General features: G+C 38.1%; 1 protein-coding gene across 7 annotated transcripts in view; it reads left to right on the top strand.

Annotated features, from left to right (window-relative positions):
- Positions 1–17,359, top strand: part of LOC309640917 (uncharacterized protein) — an 81,769-nt gene that overhangs the window by 33,498 nt on the left and 30,912 nt on the right. The window contains exons 1-2 of one of the 7 annotated variants that reach the window (XR_014252439.1): positions 13,499–13,699; positions 14,976–15,026. The exons of 5 other annotated variants lie outside the window; for them this stretch is intronic. The gene's annotated coding sequence lies outside the window, so the exon portion shown is untranslated. Of the gene's footprint in view, positions 1–13,498; positions 15,027–17,359 lie in introns of those variants that run through there. One more of the 7 variants, XM_082420409.1, reaches the window with a different exon arrangement.

Genomic DNA, 17,359 nt, shown 5'->3' with positions numbered 1-17,359 from the left:
CCAAATTTCATATGTTAAAATTCTAACCCCAAAGAGGATGGTATTAGGAGGTGGAGCCTTTGGGAGGTGCTTGGGCCATGAGGGTAGAGCCTTCAGGAATGGGATTAATGTTATAAAAGAGACCCATCAGAGATCCCTCGACCCTTCCATCCCATGAGCACACAGTGAGATACTGGCAGTCTGCAATCTGGAAGAGGGCCTTCGCCCAACCATGCTGGCACCACCCTCCGGAACTGTGAAAAACAAATTTCTGTTGCCTGTAAGTTACCCAGTCTGTGATTTTTTGTTAGAGCAGCCTGAACAAACTAAGACAAAATAAATAATCCAAAGTAAAAACTGCCTCTGTACTGATCAGAGATCACTGAATAAAAAAATTCTTTCGTTATTTTTGCCGTTAATCTATGTTTTATTCCCAGTCGAACCAGTAAGAAATAGCCTTCAAGTTCTAATGATTAACATTACATAAAACTATCAGATACATACTGACTGCTCACTGTGTCCCAGGAACATTTCTAGGCATTTGGGGCATATTAGTGAGCAAAACAGGTAGAGATCTCTGACCTTGGGGTCCTTTAAATAATTCAATAGAAAGTATCCACCTACCCTGTCTTTGTGGGAGGAGACAAGGAGGACAGGAGCCTTCTTCTGACAATAGAACTGAGGGCAAACTAAAACTAACTGAGTTCCAGTCAAGGAAAGAGACAGCTGAGATGCTCCTCTTGCTTGTCTTCATGATGTTTGATGACCCCAGGTATCTTCACAGTTTACCCCTCACAAGCAACTACAGCTGTGGGCCCATTTGCAGCTAGGTGTTTTGTTCAGGCAGTCAGTATCCATCCCAAGCATCACAGGTCATCTTTATTTCCAGGCGGAATATTCATGGCATGCAGAGAGGATGGATCCAGAGTAATGTTGTAGAGTAATGGGAGTCGAAGCCAGTACAATAGATTGAAAAGGGAAAGATTGTTAAGGAAGTCTTCTTAAATAATGCTATTTGCAGCAACATGGATGGACCTAGAGACTGTCATACTGAGTGAAGTGAGTCAGACAGAGAAACACAAATATCATATGATATTGTTTATATGTGGAATCTAAAAAAAGGTACAAATGAACTTATTTACAAAACAGAAATAGAGTCAGATGTAGAAAACAAACATGGTTACCAAGGGGGAAAGGGGGAAGATAAATTGGAAGACTGGGATTGACATATACACTCTATTATATATAAAATAGATAACTGATAAGAACCTAGTGTACAGCACAAGGAACTCTACTCAATACTCTGTAATGATCTATATAGGAAAAGAATGTAAAAAAGAGTGGATATATGTATATGTATAACTGATTCATTTTGCTGTGCAGTAGAAACTAACACAACATTGTAAATCAACTATACTCCAATAAAAATTAATTTTAAAAAAACAGAACAAAAAGGAAGTCTTCTTAGAAGGCAGAGTGAGATTTGGTGGCTTTGGATGTCCTTCAACAGTTATCCTGGATCCTGCCACTCAGATTTTTGCCTCAGGGTTCCTGACTAAGGAGTTTACATGAAAGGAACAGTGGAAAAAAGAAAAACACACTGCAGTGGAGCGGCATCTGACACCAAGTTAAGAACCAAAGTTGGAACACAAGGTGAAAAATCATGTATTGCCAGAATTACCCATGGAAATACCCTAATCAGCCCAAGTTAAAGTGCTTGGCCCCTGTTTTTGTTTTTATAACTAGATATCAGGTCCTATAACCCTTTGTTAGTCTATGCTTTTTTATGCCCTTAGTTAATTCTTCCATCTCTCCTTCAAAAATGTTGACACATCCATCACTAGTCACGTGTCTGGCCACATGAACTGTGCATTTCTTTTTTTTTTTTTTTAATTTATTTATTTATTTTTGACTGCATTGGGTCTTCTTTGCTGTGCACAGGATTTCTCTAGTTGCAGCGAGCAGGGGCTGCTCTTCATTGCAGTGGGCGGGCTTCTCACTGCAGTGGCTTCTCTTGTTATGAAGCACGGGCTCTAGGCGCACGGGCTTCAGTAGTTGTGACACACAGGCTCAGTAGTTGTGGCTTGCGCACCGTGGCATATGGGATCTTCCCGGCCCAGGGCTCGAACCCATGTCCCCTGCATTAGCAGGTGGATTCTTAACTACTACCAGGGAAGTCCCTGTGCATTTCTTTTTCTCTTTCTTTCTATCTCAAAAATCCTTTGAATCCGTTGTGTATTATTTCCTCAGGTTTGCTTACACATGTCAACTCTTTTCAGCTTAACCAAACTTAGTGTAAGTGATGACCAATGTATACACAATATTTCAGTAAGTTAAACGGATGGAAAGCTTTCATTGTAATATTTGAAATTATCTGGGTAGGCACAGGGTTATGTAGCACTATTTGGTATAAACTGGATTGGAAGTACAGAAGTGGGGCCTCTGACTCTCTGTTTCTCTCTCAAGAAGGCTGAGCACAGAGGGGACCCTTACCTACTTACTGACTTAACCAAGTGACTTAGTGTCCTAGCCAAATGGTGGGGAGAGAAGGGGCAGTCAGCTGCCTCAAGAGAGCGAGCCTGGCTAGGGTTTACTCCAGGAGGCGGATGGACAAGAGCGTCCTCTCCTGGATTCTGACACAGCAAACCTGCCCTAAAATAGAGCACAGTTAATAGCCTCATATCCTTGGTTCTGAACAAGCAGATTAGCAAATTCTCCTCTCCTGAGAGGAAGCAGAAAGGAAAGTGGGAAGAAAGGAGAAAGGATGGGGAAAAGGACTGGAAACATGGGAAGGAGGTCAAAAGTGTATGGAGAAGGGTAAAGATGCCTCTCTCCCCATAAGTCCCCCATTGCAAATCCACTGTCCTATAGTTACAAAATGAACCCAAAAGTTACAATGAAAAACACCACCAAAGGAAATGCCTCCTATTATTAATTTTTCAAAGAAATATTCCTATCCTTTACAAATTAAAATCCTAAAAAAACTAAATTCCAAAATGCTCTGCTCTCCAATTTCATCTTCTGTTCACCTTTCTTAAGCCATTCAGATACCTCGTTAGATTCTATTTGCCTTTAGCTGTAACAGAGCTTAAGCCATTTTTCACTTGAGTAATTATAGGTCCTTGACTCTCCAAAGTCGAAAAAATATCCCCTTGCTTTCCACCCACAGTGTCTTATATGTCCCATTTTCCAAAGAATGAAAAGGATAATTGCATATAAAAGAATATTACAAAAATATCTCTATACATAAGTTTAGAAAATTTGCCCAGAGCAATAACATTTAAAGAGCAAAAGCAATGTGCCTGCATTACTATTGCAAGCCACCGAGGTAGGGAAATGGAAAAAGAAAAACAAAAACAAGGAGAAAATTATTGTTTTCAACTTAGACTATCAGTGAATTTCTACCAGATGTCTATAGTCCACGAATTGTGAGCTAAAAACTCAACTAGAAGAAATATCTCCTTTAAGAAGTTAATAGTGATTTTATGCCTTATGTAAATATTCTCTGTCATAGGGTGGAACGTGAAACTCTCTGTCTGAAGTGTTATAAACATTGTCTAAAGTTTACTTAAGGAATTCTTCCCATTGGTTGATGAGAAACCTCTAAATTTCCTTTTCTTTTTTTGAACCCCATGTTCCTAGCATCACAAATAAATGGAGTCTTTCTTCTACAACACTTTTTAAGCAGGGTACCATTATTTGTAATAGGCAATTCTAGACACCTTGACCTTCACTCAAGTCTTCTGCTCTGGAAGATGTATGTTTTCATCCCCAGCAGGAGCCTCAGACCTTTTATCCTTACATTAAAGTCTGTCACTGTGACCTCCTGTAGTGACATTCTTGATGCCTATGAATCTTGTCTCCTAGAGGAGGTTTCTTTCTTGCTCCCAAGATCATTTCACCTGGAGAATTACTCTTACCTTATGCTTTTAACAAATTAAGGGTTTTTTGCGAGCCTAACTATACATACTGTATAGTGCACAGATCTTAATTCTATAGCTTAATGAAATTTTACGTATAAATATAATTGTATGTATATTTGTATGTATGTACATACAAATCTACTTCCCAGATTGAGATAAAGAACATTTCAGTTAACTTGTTCTTGAGTTGGGCTCTTGATGTTTTGGGAGCAACTGCCCTTAGGTCCTGGTAAGGAACAGTGTACCCCTTTTCATCAACTTGCTCTTTTCCACAAGCATCCTTTTTTTTCAGCTTCTGAATTTTTCAGGCCATAAGTAAACTGCACTATTTCAAGAGCAGCAAAAATATCTCTCTATTCCAAATCCTATCCTGAAGAAGTGGACTAGGTGTCTCAATGAAAAACATGTTGCCTGCCATGTCAGTAAACAAAGGATGTTGCAGCCATCAAGCCATCACGTTACAGCTGCCCTGACTGTGAGCTCTGAGGGAACTCAGGATAGAAACAGGATGCCCGCCACCTAGCAGTCAACTGCGGCGCCCTCCCCCAACAGCGCACCCTGAGGAGACTCAGGATGAGAAAGCGTCAGATACTAGCCCCAGATAACTGAGATCCATATCAAAGGAACGATTTCAGTGAGCCCAGACTTCTGTATCTTCCCATATATAAAAAAGCACTAAATTCCTTGAGATATCTGACTTTCTTTAATTAACAGTAAACTTTTGATGTTCCGACTACCTGGTCTTTGTTGCAAAAACTCCTATGTATCCTGGCTTCTCCCTTACCTCTCAGAGCTATCTGAGATGCTGTGTCCCAGGCTTAAGTCCTTGATTTTGTCCGACAAGTAAAACATAATTCTCAGCTTTTAGGTTGTGCCCTTTTTTCAGTTGACAGGTGTCTAGTGTTTCTTTTTTTTTTTCACATGTGCTTCTATTTTTTCTCTAACGTAATAGTTTCCATTGCATTTTCATGATGACTAATGAAGTTGAGCATCCTTTCTTATGTTTTTGGCCATTTACTATTTCATACAGAGTCTGTTCAAATTCTACGTATTATTGTATGGGTTTTCTCATTTTTTTGTATTGATTTGCAGGAGTTTTTTCTAACTTCTGGATACAAGCCCTTATCAAAGACTTGTGTTGCAAATATCTTTATTTTTTCTTTCTTGGTTAATACTTTTGGTGTCAATTGCTGGCTTTATGATTTCCTGTCATACTTTGAATAATTTCTGAAACCAGCTACTACTGGGAAAATGATTCCCCTTTGTTATGTAGGCTCTTGCTTTTCATTCTCCGTTAAGTCAGTCTTGAGTCTCTCTCTCTCCTTTTTAGCCCAGCCTTTAAAAGCCATAGGTACAGGTATAAAGCTCCTTTTCTGTTGTATATCTGTTTCAACTTGCTTCTAAGTTCTCGAATTTTTCTTGCAAGTAAGTTTTCTTGGGTTTATTCTGCAGCAAGCCTCAAATCTTAAGAGAATAGGTTTTCTTCTTCTTTTTTTTTGGTTTGTTTTTTCCCTCCTCACATAAAGCTCATTGTGGGTCTGAAAGCTTCTCTGCTCTGCATGCAGCTGCTCAGTGATCCTGGCTGCTTTGGTCTTATGGTCCCACCAACTGACCCTGAGGCCGGCACATTTGCCTGGAGACTCACAAAAGGCTTTTCGCTGCCTCAAACCAGAAATGACACATGTCACTTGTTCTCATATTCATTGCCCAGGATTGGTCACATGGCTCCAGCCAACTACTTGGGGGACTGGGAAGTAGTTTTCCTTGTTCCAAGGGAGGACAAGCACTAGAAGGGATTTGGTGAACTCACAGCATTATCTCCGTCAGAGCAAGAATGCCTCCTTCTTCTCATTTCTTACTTTTTAAAGTTTGAACAAACCTGATTCTTAGAGACAAGGTGTTCCAAATAAAAGTCTTTTAAATTTCTTTGCTGGCCTTCATTTTTGAATCATTCTGTTAAATAGCCAGTACTTCACTCCAACACCAGGCTCTCCCTCTTTCTCAACATATGTAAATGGTCACTGCTACTATGTCAGATAAGCTGATTCGGTTCTCTCAGTGAAAAATAACAAGAAACAAAACCAAATAAAGCTGAGACAAGATCCCTCTGCTATCAAAGTAAGCAAAGTTCTACTTAAAATGTAATATAGGAACACTGCACATAATTTTTAAAATAAAATGTCATAGTGGCATCATGAAGAATTAATGATAAATAAAAGAATCTGACAATTGTGCCATAATGAAGGTTGTTCATTCTAGAATACAAAAGGGTGAAGAATCTATGTGTTTGTATGTCATAAATAAGAATAAATATATCTGAGTCAGCATGAAGGAGTATAATGATTTTAAGGCAAGGGAACAGACCACAAGAAGCTATTGCATTGTTCCTTTATATCTTTGATGCTAAGTGTCTTCATTCAAAGAGGAACTATAACTCCCTAGAAATAAGACTTGAGACCTTTAGATTAAGAAGTTGTTGAAACAACAACAGCAACAAAACTGGGAAGACATACATATCTAACTTAAATGGATATTGGCCTCAGTAAAAGAATTGCATTTGCTCTTAAAATTCTAATCCCTTTAAACAACAAATTTTGTTAATCAGCAAAAATAATCACAGTCCCTTTACTTTCTTTTTTAAAAAATGTTATTGAAGTGTAGTTGATTTACAATGTTGTGTTAATTTCTGCTGCACAGCAAAGTGATTCAGTTATACATACATATATTCTTTTTCATATTCTTTTCCATTATGGTTTATCACAGGATATTGAATATAGTTCCCTGTGCTATACAGTAAGACCTTGTTGTTTATCCATCCTATATATAATAGTTTGCATCTGCTAATCCCAACTCCCAATCTTCCCCCTCCACCATAGTCCCTTTATTTTCTATTTGCTTGTTGGAGGAATATGATGGTTAGCTCTGAAGCTCTGAAGAAACTCACAGAAGCTCTGTGTGGTCTAAGCACAAAGTGATGAAAATACAAGATGAACTTGGATAGCTACCTCATGTATGCAGGGACAGAAGCCTAACACAGATCATCAACTAAGTGAAGGCTTATTATGCCCTTTAGAACATTCCTCTCTCAACTAGGAATATCAGACTGCCTAGAGTGGCTGTTAGTGGCTGTCTTTCTGTTCCACCTGGTGTTATTGACTCTTGTACTTTATTCTTTCCTGACATATTTATCTTTCCTGCCAATCTCAACAACCATTCAGGAAATCTGAATGAGGAACCCTTTCTAAATCCTGAGTTGGAAAACTTTCATAATGAGGAGGCATCACACATCATTGAGAATGAGACCATCTAGCATAATTGATCCACGACAGCAAAAGTACAAGGATGATTACTCTTTGCCTTCATCTCAGCCTTCTCGTGTTTTGAGACACTTTGCTGGACTCAATTCAGTGTCCAGAAATAGGTAATAGTTCACGGATTATTTCTGTGTACCCACAAATTCCGTAAGGCCTGTGATGGAGACAACATTTTTAAATGAAAGACAGAGCAAAGGTTTTTTTTAAAAATAAATTTATTTATTTTATTTATTTATTTTTGGCTGCTTGGGTCTTCGTTGCTGCCCGCGGGCTTTCTCTAGTTGCGATGAGCAGGGGCTACTCTTCAGTGTGGTGCGCGGGCTTCTCATTGTCGTGGCTTCTCTTGTTGCAGAGCACGGGCTTTTGGCACACGGGCTTCAGTAGTTGTGGCGCACGGGCTTAGTTGCTCCGTGGCATGTGGGCTCTTCCCGGACCAGGGTTCGAACCCGTGTCCCCTGCATTGTCAGGTGGATTCCCAACCACTGTGCCATCACGGAACTCCCGGCAGGATAAGCATTTTATATTTGTAATTTTACTTAGTTCCCACAAAATGTTACGTTAGTTACTACTATTTCTCTTTTATAGATAAAGAGGCTTAGAGAGGTTAATTAGTTTGCCCAAATTACACAACCAATAAGTGATAAAGACAGATTTTGAAACCACATCTGACTTCAGGACACAAACACTTAACTTCTATAGTTTATTGCTTAGAACCAACGGAAAGTTTTCGTTTTTAGGTGTACTCTTTCAAGCAGGCATTTTCCTACTGCCTATAAAATGGCCTTTCTTTTGGTAATTTTTCAGAGAATTGATAAAATAGCAGTTTCTATCCTTAAAACTCTGTTCAGACTCCCTGCATGAAGACAAGCATGGCTTTAGAGAACATTTAGTTCAGCTGTTTCAGTTTTAATGTTCAAGGTCAAAGAGATAATAAAAGGAAGAGTCAAGTCCTGAGTTCCCGGAAATCATTTGACTTGACCTTTCATGTTTGTACAAGAAAGCCAATTCTTTCTTAACTCCCTGATTCCCCTCCACTGAGGCCAGTTTGTCTTAAATTCCCTTCCAAGTTGCAGCGGCAAGTGCCGTTCCCACCAAATCACTCTCCAAATCCTTCCCACAGCTTCTAGCTCCTCACTTGCAGTATTTCTGCTAAGGGAATCTGATGTTGTAAATTTTATCTTCACTTCTTGTCAATTTTCTGTGAACTAAATCAACCCTAAAGCAGCTATAGTATATTAAAGTGGGTCTCTTCTTTGTAGACTTTCCCCTGGCACTACCTAGCAATTCCTCTGGTTCTGCCAACAAATCAGAAAGTTCTTTCTAAACCCTCTCCCAAGTAGTTCCTGTGTCATCAAGCAATTACATTTGTGCTTTCTTAATCATTCCTTCTTCTATTTGTCATTCTCATAACAGTTGCGGAAGACAGCAGAAGCTGTACTATCGTGTGACAACTTTAATAACATAGGACACAATGAGATCAGTGATAAATCATGGAAGAAATATTCTGGTTCAAGCAACCTCACAAGAGAAAAGACTGGAGGTCCTTCTTGTGTAGCAGCATAGCTTTTATTGTTCTTTGTAAACTACGCAAGTGAGAAATCCCAAATTTCTCTAGAAGAAAGGGAAGAATAACTGTGATTTAAAGATGCTTTCCTTCTTCCTTTAGCTACCCTGCTGCCTCTGAAAAAAGCCCAGCAAATAGATAAAGACCCAGAGTGGTAAGTCCGATATGATGACAAGTGTGATAAGGTTTTGATGAGCAGACATGTGAGCATTAAGACTATCCTCTAAACACCCAGACCTGGCCCCTTCACTGGGTCTTTGTTTCCTTGGGGGTGCCCATGTCCATGGAACAATCTGTGTGGGTTTCTCCTGTTAATCTGCCTTAGATCGATTTAATTCTCACGCCCAGCTGGAGACCCTAAGAGGGCAGGGGAAAAGTTAGGCCCCCCTAAAATTTGATCTCTTTTCCACTGTCCTTCTCTGAGGCCTTCCTGACCTCCCTGTTTAAAACTGAACCCCCAATGTTCCTTGTCAGCTTCATGTTCCTAGCATTTAAAAGTGGCTGACATCTCCTCCAAAACTTGAAGGCTCATGGTGTGCTCAAAACAAATGTCACTAAAATGCACGCTCCCCCAGGGCCAAGGTCCGTGCTGTGTTTTCTTCTGCTGTTTGTTCCTTCCCAGTACTAGATCGGGCCTGCCACGTGCGAGGCACTCGACAAATGTCTGTTGAATGAATGGACCTGAATGAATAGTTGTGCAACCATTTTACACAATAATCTTACTGGGTTCTGAGAGCCGAATGTTCAAAATAAATGCATAGTGGGTTCCATTTACCTTAAAAAAAAAAAGACTGTCTATTCTCAGTCTTTTTTTTTTTTTTTTTGCTTTCCTTTTCTTTAGAGCAAACAGAGAGCAAAGGGCTTAGGTACAGAGAGGAGAATAATATACGGTATTCCTCTCCCTGATCACAATTATTCAAATAATCTCCACATTCAAAATATACTCTCTTCCTCCCAAGACCATCACGGGGTTCATCTAATCAGAGTATCATGTTTGACATCTAAGATCTTATGATTAGATTAATATTTCAACCCCAATTCCAAAAGAGCAACTCACCAGGAACAATTTACTCAGCAGATAATTTTTTTAAGTAATGATTGCATTTCATGTTTGTTCTTTAAGTCTATTGATCCTTCCATTAATTAGTTAGAATGTCAATTATTCTAATCATTAGTACAGATTAAGAACGAATACAGATGAACATTTCTTAAGTTTCTCTTATTCCTTCCCCAGAGTCATGCCCTACTACTTCTGTTATATGATACTGAAATTTTAGGGAGAGATTTGGTTTATTTTGAGTAGTATTTCCAATAGTTGACTGAATCAATCGATCAAAGACAATTTCTTGTTGATTTACTTGTCACTTTGGCCAATAAAAACCAATTTTTCCAATCTTAAATAATTAATTTGATTGAATAGTTTTTTTAAATATAATTTTAGAAATACAGTCTTCTTCAACCTATTAACTTTAAATTAAAGGTGTGTCTATATAGAGGATAAAAAAGAAATATGTGATATGGTTTACTGTCCTCAAGGAACAATCTTCATGGGAGAGTAAGGCTTGCATACCCTTAGGAAGGTAGTAAATAAATATGTACTAAATTCAACATTTTACTGCTAGACTACGTGATACAAACAAGTGATGCACATTCCCATGGACCTGGAGTACAAAGACAATTAGTAAGTTGTTGGGAATCAAATAAAAAGAGATTAAAAAGAGCTAGATGAAATGAACAACAATGGAGTATACTTGATTGGATGACTCTTCCACAGCTAGGTTTGCAGTTATTATAGTATGTGTGCTATCAGGATGAATATGAAAAAAGTAGTGCTTGAAATAAGATTGAAAATAACTATTGTAATATATTATTTGAACCTCTCTCTAACCTTATGAGTTCCATTATTCTAAAAAATCGTATCATTTTTTTAACAAAGAAACAATGTAACATAATTTCCAAGTTAACCTACTTTACAAGTTAACCTCAGATATCATTATAAGGTTTTCAACGAAATTCTAAAATTGTGTATTTAGGTGTGGTAACCCACTTTTTGATTTTTATAAATTTTTGTGTGCGGAATTGTTCGTTTGGCCTTATATTTTCTTTTAATGTTATGTATTACTCAAAAAGAAACTTAAGATAGGAAGCCATGCTAAGAAAAAACTAAAATAAAAAAGCCATGAAAATTGTTGCAATTGAAATCTAGAAACATAACGATGTATGATATTATAGAAGCTATACTTATAATGACCACAGGGTGGCACCCTAGCATCATGCATGACAATAATACTCGCTCTAGACATGTTATCAGAATACAACGAAAACTAGCTCAAATTATTGTAGGTTCTTCCCTCCAAGAAAGTTGTCAAGAGAAGCCAGGCTTTAAACATCATGTGTTTTTGTGTATATGTTTGATTTTTCTTGACTCATAGCTAGTTTTACCCTTCCCTTGGCAACTGCCCTTTGCCCCTGGTCAAACCTTCCCTCTTCTAAAAAGAAAATCTAATCCTGCCTATTCCTCAAACTAGCTACATATCACCAGCTCATTACTTAATTTCATGAACAAATATCCTTCATTTGTAGAACCCACTTTGTAACTACTCATCAAACTTGCTTTCACCGAGCAAACTCAAAATGAGTTCGTATTTGACACTACTGTTCATTCTCTTCTTTTGGAAACTATTCTGGTTTGGTGATGTTACTGTCTTCTGGATTTATTCTTACTGTTAGGTTGTTTCTATTTAATCTATTTTACTAGTTTATCCTCAGCCCCTTTCTTACATAGTTGCAGCCTTCAGAATTTCGCCACCAAAAGTTCTGTCAGCTAGTAAGTCTTATATACAGAAGCCCAGAGAATGTGTTTTTATCAATCTTTTACCTCAAGTTCAAGGAACGCAATCCAGACAATATTGACTTTTATCAGATAATGGGGTTTGGGGAATGAATACTTGGTCTCCAAGTTCCACCCAAGATTTAAGGTTTTCATCCATGAGAGCACAAGATACAGATGGCAGGGGGCATCCCCCTCTGAATCTTCTTTCTCAGGCCCATCAGAGCCCTCTGTCTTTTTAACTCCCTCACTGGCCCCCACTTGTCCCTTCTTGTGCCTGATCTCTGTGAGTGGACAGTCATTTTCTGCTCTTTTAGATTCTGTTGTTGGGCAGGGAGGGGGATGGGGGAAGGAAGGGTCTTGGAACCTGCATGTGGAGGTGGGGAGGGACTATAAAGAGAAAAAAAACCCAAAGTGATGTATTACCTTAGGTCAGATTCTTTAGAAGTCAGCTCTGAAATGGGAATGTTTTCAAAATGTTTATTCTCCTGGGGGTGGGGTGGGTGAGGGAAGCAGGGGAGGGCAGGGAATTAAGCTAAGCAAGAACGTGGTCTTACATGGAGACTAGCTTAGTCGGACCCCACAGAGAAAGCTCTGGAGCACCAATTGCTCCACAGAGGGTCCTCCCTGAGGCCGGGAGGCTGGCCTCTTGTCCCCTCATGTCAGAAAGTCACTGCTGAGAGCAGTTATCGGGAGAAGGGACAGCTCTGGGTGCTGGCAGCCAGTACTCACAACAAGTGGGCATTGGGGAGCACTGGGCAGTAAAGGGGATCAGGGCAGGGCACCCCGGACATTCGCTGCCTGTTGCCTTCAGATGGAGGGTCTGAGACTCTGTCATACTTTTTCAACACAAAGATACCCCTTGCTAATATGCTGGGGCTAGACAAGTATCTTTGTCTAAATATTGACTCACAGTAAAAAAACTCCGTTCAAGCCTGGAAAACAAAAAGTAGCAGCGCTACAGAGGATAAACCTGGCAGACACCACCTTCACCAAATGATCAGGTTAACATCACCAGTAGCAAGACACAGCGCTATCAGGTCCCCCCAGCGTGATGCAAGCAGAAGAGCACTTCACCTCTGCGGTATTCTTTCCAAATATCTGGGACCTCCAGTCTAATCATAAGAAAGTATCAGATGAATACAAAATGAGGGGCTGTCTGTAAAATACCAGACCCATATTCCTCTAAAGAATCTAGATCATGAAAGGTAGGGAGAGCCTGAGGAACTCTCACAGATTAGAGGAGGCCAAGAAAGGACAATTAAATGCAACGTGTGACCTTGCATTGGATCCTGGAACAGAAAATGAACACTAGTGAAGCAACTAGCGAAATCTGAATAAAGTCTGTAGTTTAGTTAGGAGCATTGTACCAACGTGAATTTCTTAGTTTTGATCACTGTACTATGCTTATGTAAGATGTAAACATAAAGGGAAGCTGGGTGAAGGGCATACAGACACATTCTGTAATATCTTCGCAACTATTCTGAAATCTAAAATTAGTCCAAAATTAAAAGTTTTTTAAAAATGCTGTTCTATTTCCTCAGACTCAGAAGTGTAACATTGGGATGGTGGAGAGGAAAAATCCATTCTGCCATATTATACATGCATGAAATAATATTCTTTATGAACAATGAAAAATAAACAACATAAAAGAATATTTATATCATTCATAACTTCTATGCTATATATTCAGTGAGCTGAATTACCAGAATTAAGGAGACTGATGAAAGAAAATCTTGTAATAAGTACAATTCTTTCATAAAAAAGGATTGTTAAGCTGCTCTCAAACTTTAAATTCTCCAATTCTGTTACTTTCCCTATCCAAGGAAAATAAAGGTTATAAAGAAAAAGGAAGGTGAGTTTTAAGTTGAACTTAATATTTGGCTGATTCTATAATTCTACTATTTTTTCCCCTTTTTCCTTTACAAAGTTAACTCATACTACCAAGTAAGTTTTTTTCTGTTTTTTTGTTTTCTGCCTGCCGTGCCGCATGCGGGATTTTAATTCCCCGATCAGGGATCGAATGCATGTCCCCTGGAGTGGAAGGGTGGAGTCTTAACCACTGGATCGCCAGGGAAGTCCCCACCAAGTTAGTTTAATTTTTTATTTTCTAAAAAAAATTTTTTTACTCTTTTGTGTCTAGTGTTTTTTGTTCTATGGTATGATGACCAATAGGGATTACTATTTTCATACATTAAATTTTATTTTTTATAGTGTCAAAATGCCATAGAATTGTTATGAAAGTTTATAATGCTTCCTGGCATTCATTAATTACTGATAATATTTACTTGCATTTTAATAAACAATCTATATACTAACTGACCTCATGGAAAGTAGAGCATTATTCCGGTTAGCGGTGGTGAAAGTTTGATCAGTGCTTCTTGAATGGTAATGTGTGAATAAACAAGATGTACAGTGTGCAAAAAGTTCTAAAAGCAACTGATTTGTGTAGATAAATACTTAGATATCCAAAATTAAAGAATCAGAGACTTGGGATTGCAAGATATTGTTAGGGATCTCCTTTACTGATTTAGTTATTATCTTTTGCAATACACAGTTTGTTTAATATACTCCATATTTTACTAATTTATTTTTTATTTCCTTTACTAATTTTATTTTCACTAATTTACTTCTATCTTGTCCACACCATGAGAGAAAGAACGTCTGTTCTGTTTACTACTATATCACCAGTGCCAACAACTTTGGCATATGCAGTAGGCACTCAATAAATAGTTCTTAGAAATTAAAAAATGAGTAAATGAACGATTTAAAGATATCTACATCTATTGATCATCCACACTTTAGAATTTCCATACCACATTTCAAGTAAGCCTATGTTTGAACACCTCTGGTGATTTTTTTTAAAATGTATAAATGTACAAAAACATTTTGTTAATCCTATGTAGGACTGTAATAAGATTCTATTAAAATAGACAAACATAAGTTGAAACATCTTTCCCTATTGTGTAATTTCTTGCTTCCAATTTATTTCAAATATATACATTCCAAATATACACATATATTCTAAATGTATATATATTCTGAATATATATTTTCCAAATATGTATGTATATAGAAATATTCCAAATATATATATATATATTCCATATATATGTCATATATCATATATACCAAAGTATTACAGAAACCAGGTTGGAGCTGGTCTAACAGCCAGCTTTAGGTATAATTACACCTTAAATTTACTTGCGTAGTGCTTTATAGTACTTTTAAGCCATGGTTTAAAGGAGAGAAATGAGCTAACAGAAGAGCATAATTAAGGAGACTATGGATATATTTGATTAAATTCCTTGTAGAAATACAGAGGCAGTAAAAAATCTCATCACAGTTTCTTTTTTCTTTTACAGATGAGGAGAGGCCCTATATGTGTCCTGCATATACTTACACAATCTGTTGAGGTAAACCAACAAAGTGACAGTCAAGACACCAGTCAAACCAAATTTAGACACCATTTTGGCAAACAGCACTCTAAGCAACAATCTAATCTTTCCATATGTTGTTCTGACGCTCCTTGTACAAAAGATAATGCCTGGAAGGGTGTTATGAAATGCTGTGGTACCTCTAGGTATGGCCTGAGGTGCACACATCCTCTTATGCTGACCTGTCAATTTCAATCCACCTCCACAATCTAAGGTGTAAGTATCAGGCAACATCACCCCCTCATCATGGCCTCATTTAAAATTCTCTCATCTTAAAACATTTTCTGTGCCTTATATTCTTCTAACACAGACATAGTTTATATCCAGTTACTATAGTATAGAATATATAGTTAGAATGGTCTAGAATTTAGACCACTTTCTCCATGATATATAAAAGGGCATGATGTATCAGAAGAACATTCTAGGTATTCTCCACCTGATTTTATCTATCTATCTATCTATCTATCTATTCAACTGACATTTATTGAAATACCCACAATATGCCAGGCACTGAAAATATAGTGATGGACAGGACAGATGCAACCACTCATGCAGTTGATAATTTCAGAGATGTTCTTTATCCGTCACTAGTAACCAGGACTTTTCCTCTCCTTTGTGTTTCCCTACCTCTCCCCTTCCTTTTCTAACCATCATGAATCCAACCCCATCTGAGAGTTAGAGGTCAGTTTTTTTTTTTTTCATCTTTATCTTTCAGAGGTCAGTTTTCAACTCCTGGTTGAATTATTCCCTTCTCTGTTTTCTCCCCCCTAGATATTGGTTGGAGAAATGGGTTCAGAAGGAGTATCATAGAGCTTTTTATTTTTTTAAATTTTTTAATAGATCTTTATTGGAGTATAATTGCTTCACAATACTGTGTTAGTTTCTGTTGCACAACAAAGTGAATCAGCCATATGCATACACATGTCCCCATATCCCCTTCCTCTCGAGCCTCCCTGCCATCCTCCCTATCCCACCCCTCTAGGTCAGCGCAAAGCACAGAGCAGATCTCCCTGTGCTATGCTGCTGCTTCCCACCAGCCAACTATTTTACATTCGGTAGTGTATATATGTCGATGCTACTCTCACTTTGCCCCAGCTTCTCCCTCCCACCCCATGTCCTCAAGTCCATTCTCTATGTCTGCCTCTTTATTCCTGCCCTGCAACTAGGTTCATCAGTACCATTTTTTTTTTTTTTTTTTAGATTCCATATATATGCATTAGCATACAGTGTTTGTTTTTCTCTTTCTGACTTACTTCACTCTGTAGGACAGACTCTAGGTCCATCCACTTCACTACAAATAACTCAATTTTGTTTCTTTTTATGGCTGAGTACTATTCCATTGTATATATGTGCCACATCTTCTTTATCCATTCATCTGTCGATGGACATTTAGGTTGGTTCCATGTCCTGGCTATTGTAAATAGTGCTGCAATGAACATTGTAGTACATCTCTTTTTGAATTATGGTTTTCTCAGGCTATATGCCTAGTGGGATTGCTGGGTCATATGGTAGTTCTGTTTTTAGTTTTTTAAGGAACCTCCATCCTGTTTTCCATGGTGGTTGTATCAATTTACATTCCCACCAACAGTGCAGGAAGGTTCCCTTTTCTCCACACCCTCTCCAGCATTTATTGTTTCTAGATTTGATAATGGCCATTCTGACCGGCATGGGGTGATACCTCATTGTAGTTTTGATTTGCATTTCTCTAATAGTTAGTGATGTCGAGCATCTTTTCATGTGCCTCTTGGCCATCTGTAAGTCTTCCTTGGTGAAATGTCTATTTAGGTCTTTTGTCCATTTTTTAACTGGATTATTTGTTTTTTTGATAAAGAGCTCCATGAGCTGTTTGTATATCTTGGAGATTAATCCTTTGTCTGTTGTTTCATTTGCAAATATTTTCTCTCATTCTGAGGGTTGCCTTTTTGTCTTGTTTATGGTTTCCTTTGCTGTGCAAAAGCTTTTAAGTTTAATTACGTCCCATTTGTTTATTTTTGTTTTTATTTCCATTACTGTAGGAGGTGGGTCAAAAAAGATCTTTCTGTGGTTTATGTCAAAGAGTGTTTTTCCTATGTTTTCCTCTAAGAGTTTTATAGTGTCTGGTCTTAGATATAAGTCTTTAATCCAATTGGAGTTTATTTTTGTGTATAGTGTTAGGGAGTGTTCTAATTTCATTCTTTTACATGTAGCCATCCAGTTTTCCCAGCACCACTTATTGAAGAGGCTGTCTGTTCTCCACTGTATGTTCTTGCCTCCTTTGTCATAAATTAGGTGCCCATACGTGCATGGGTTTATCTCTGGGCATTCTATCCTTT

The sequence above is a fragment of the Balaenoptera physalus genome (genome assembly GCF_965194825.1).
Source record: "Balaenoptera physalus genome assembly, chromosome: 13".
Taxonomy (NCBI): domain Eukaryota; kingdom Metazoa; phylum Chordata; class Mammalia; order Artiodactyla; family Balaenopteridae; genus Balaenoptera; species Balaenoptera physalus.
The sequence above is the reverse complement of the archived record's forward strand: the minus strand, read 5'-3'. Positions and strand labels throughout refer to the sequence as shown.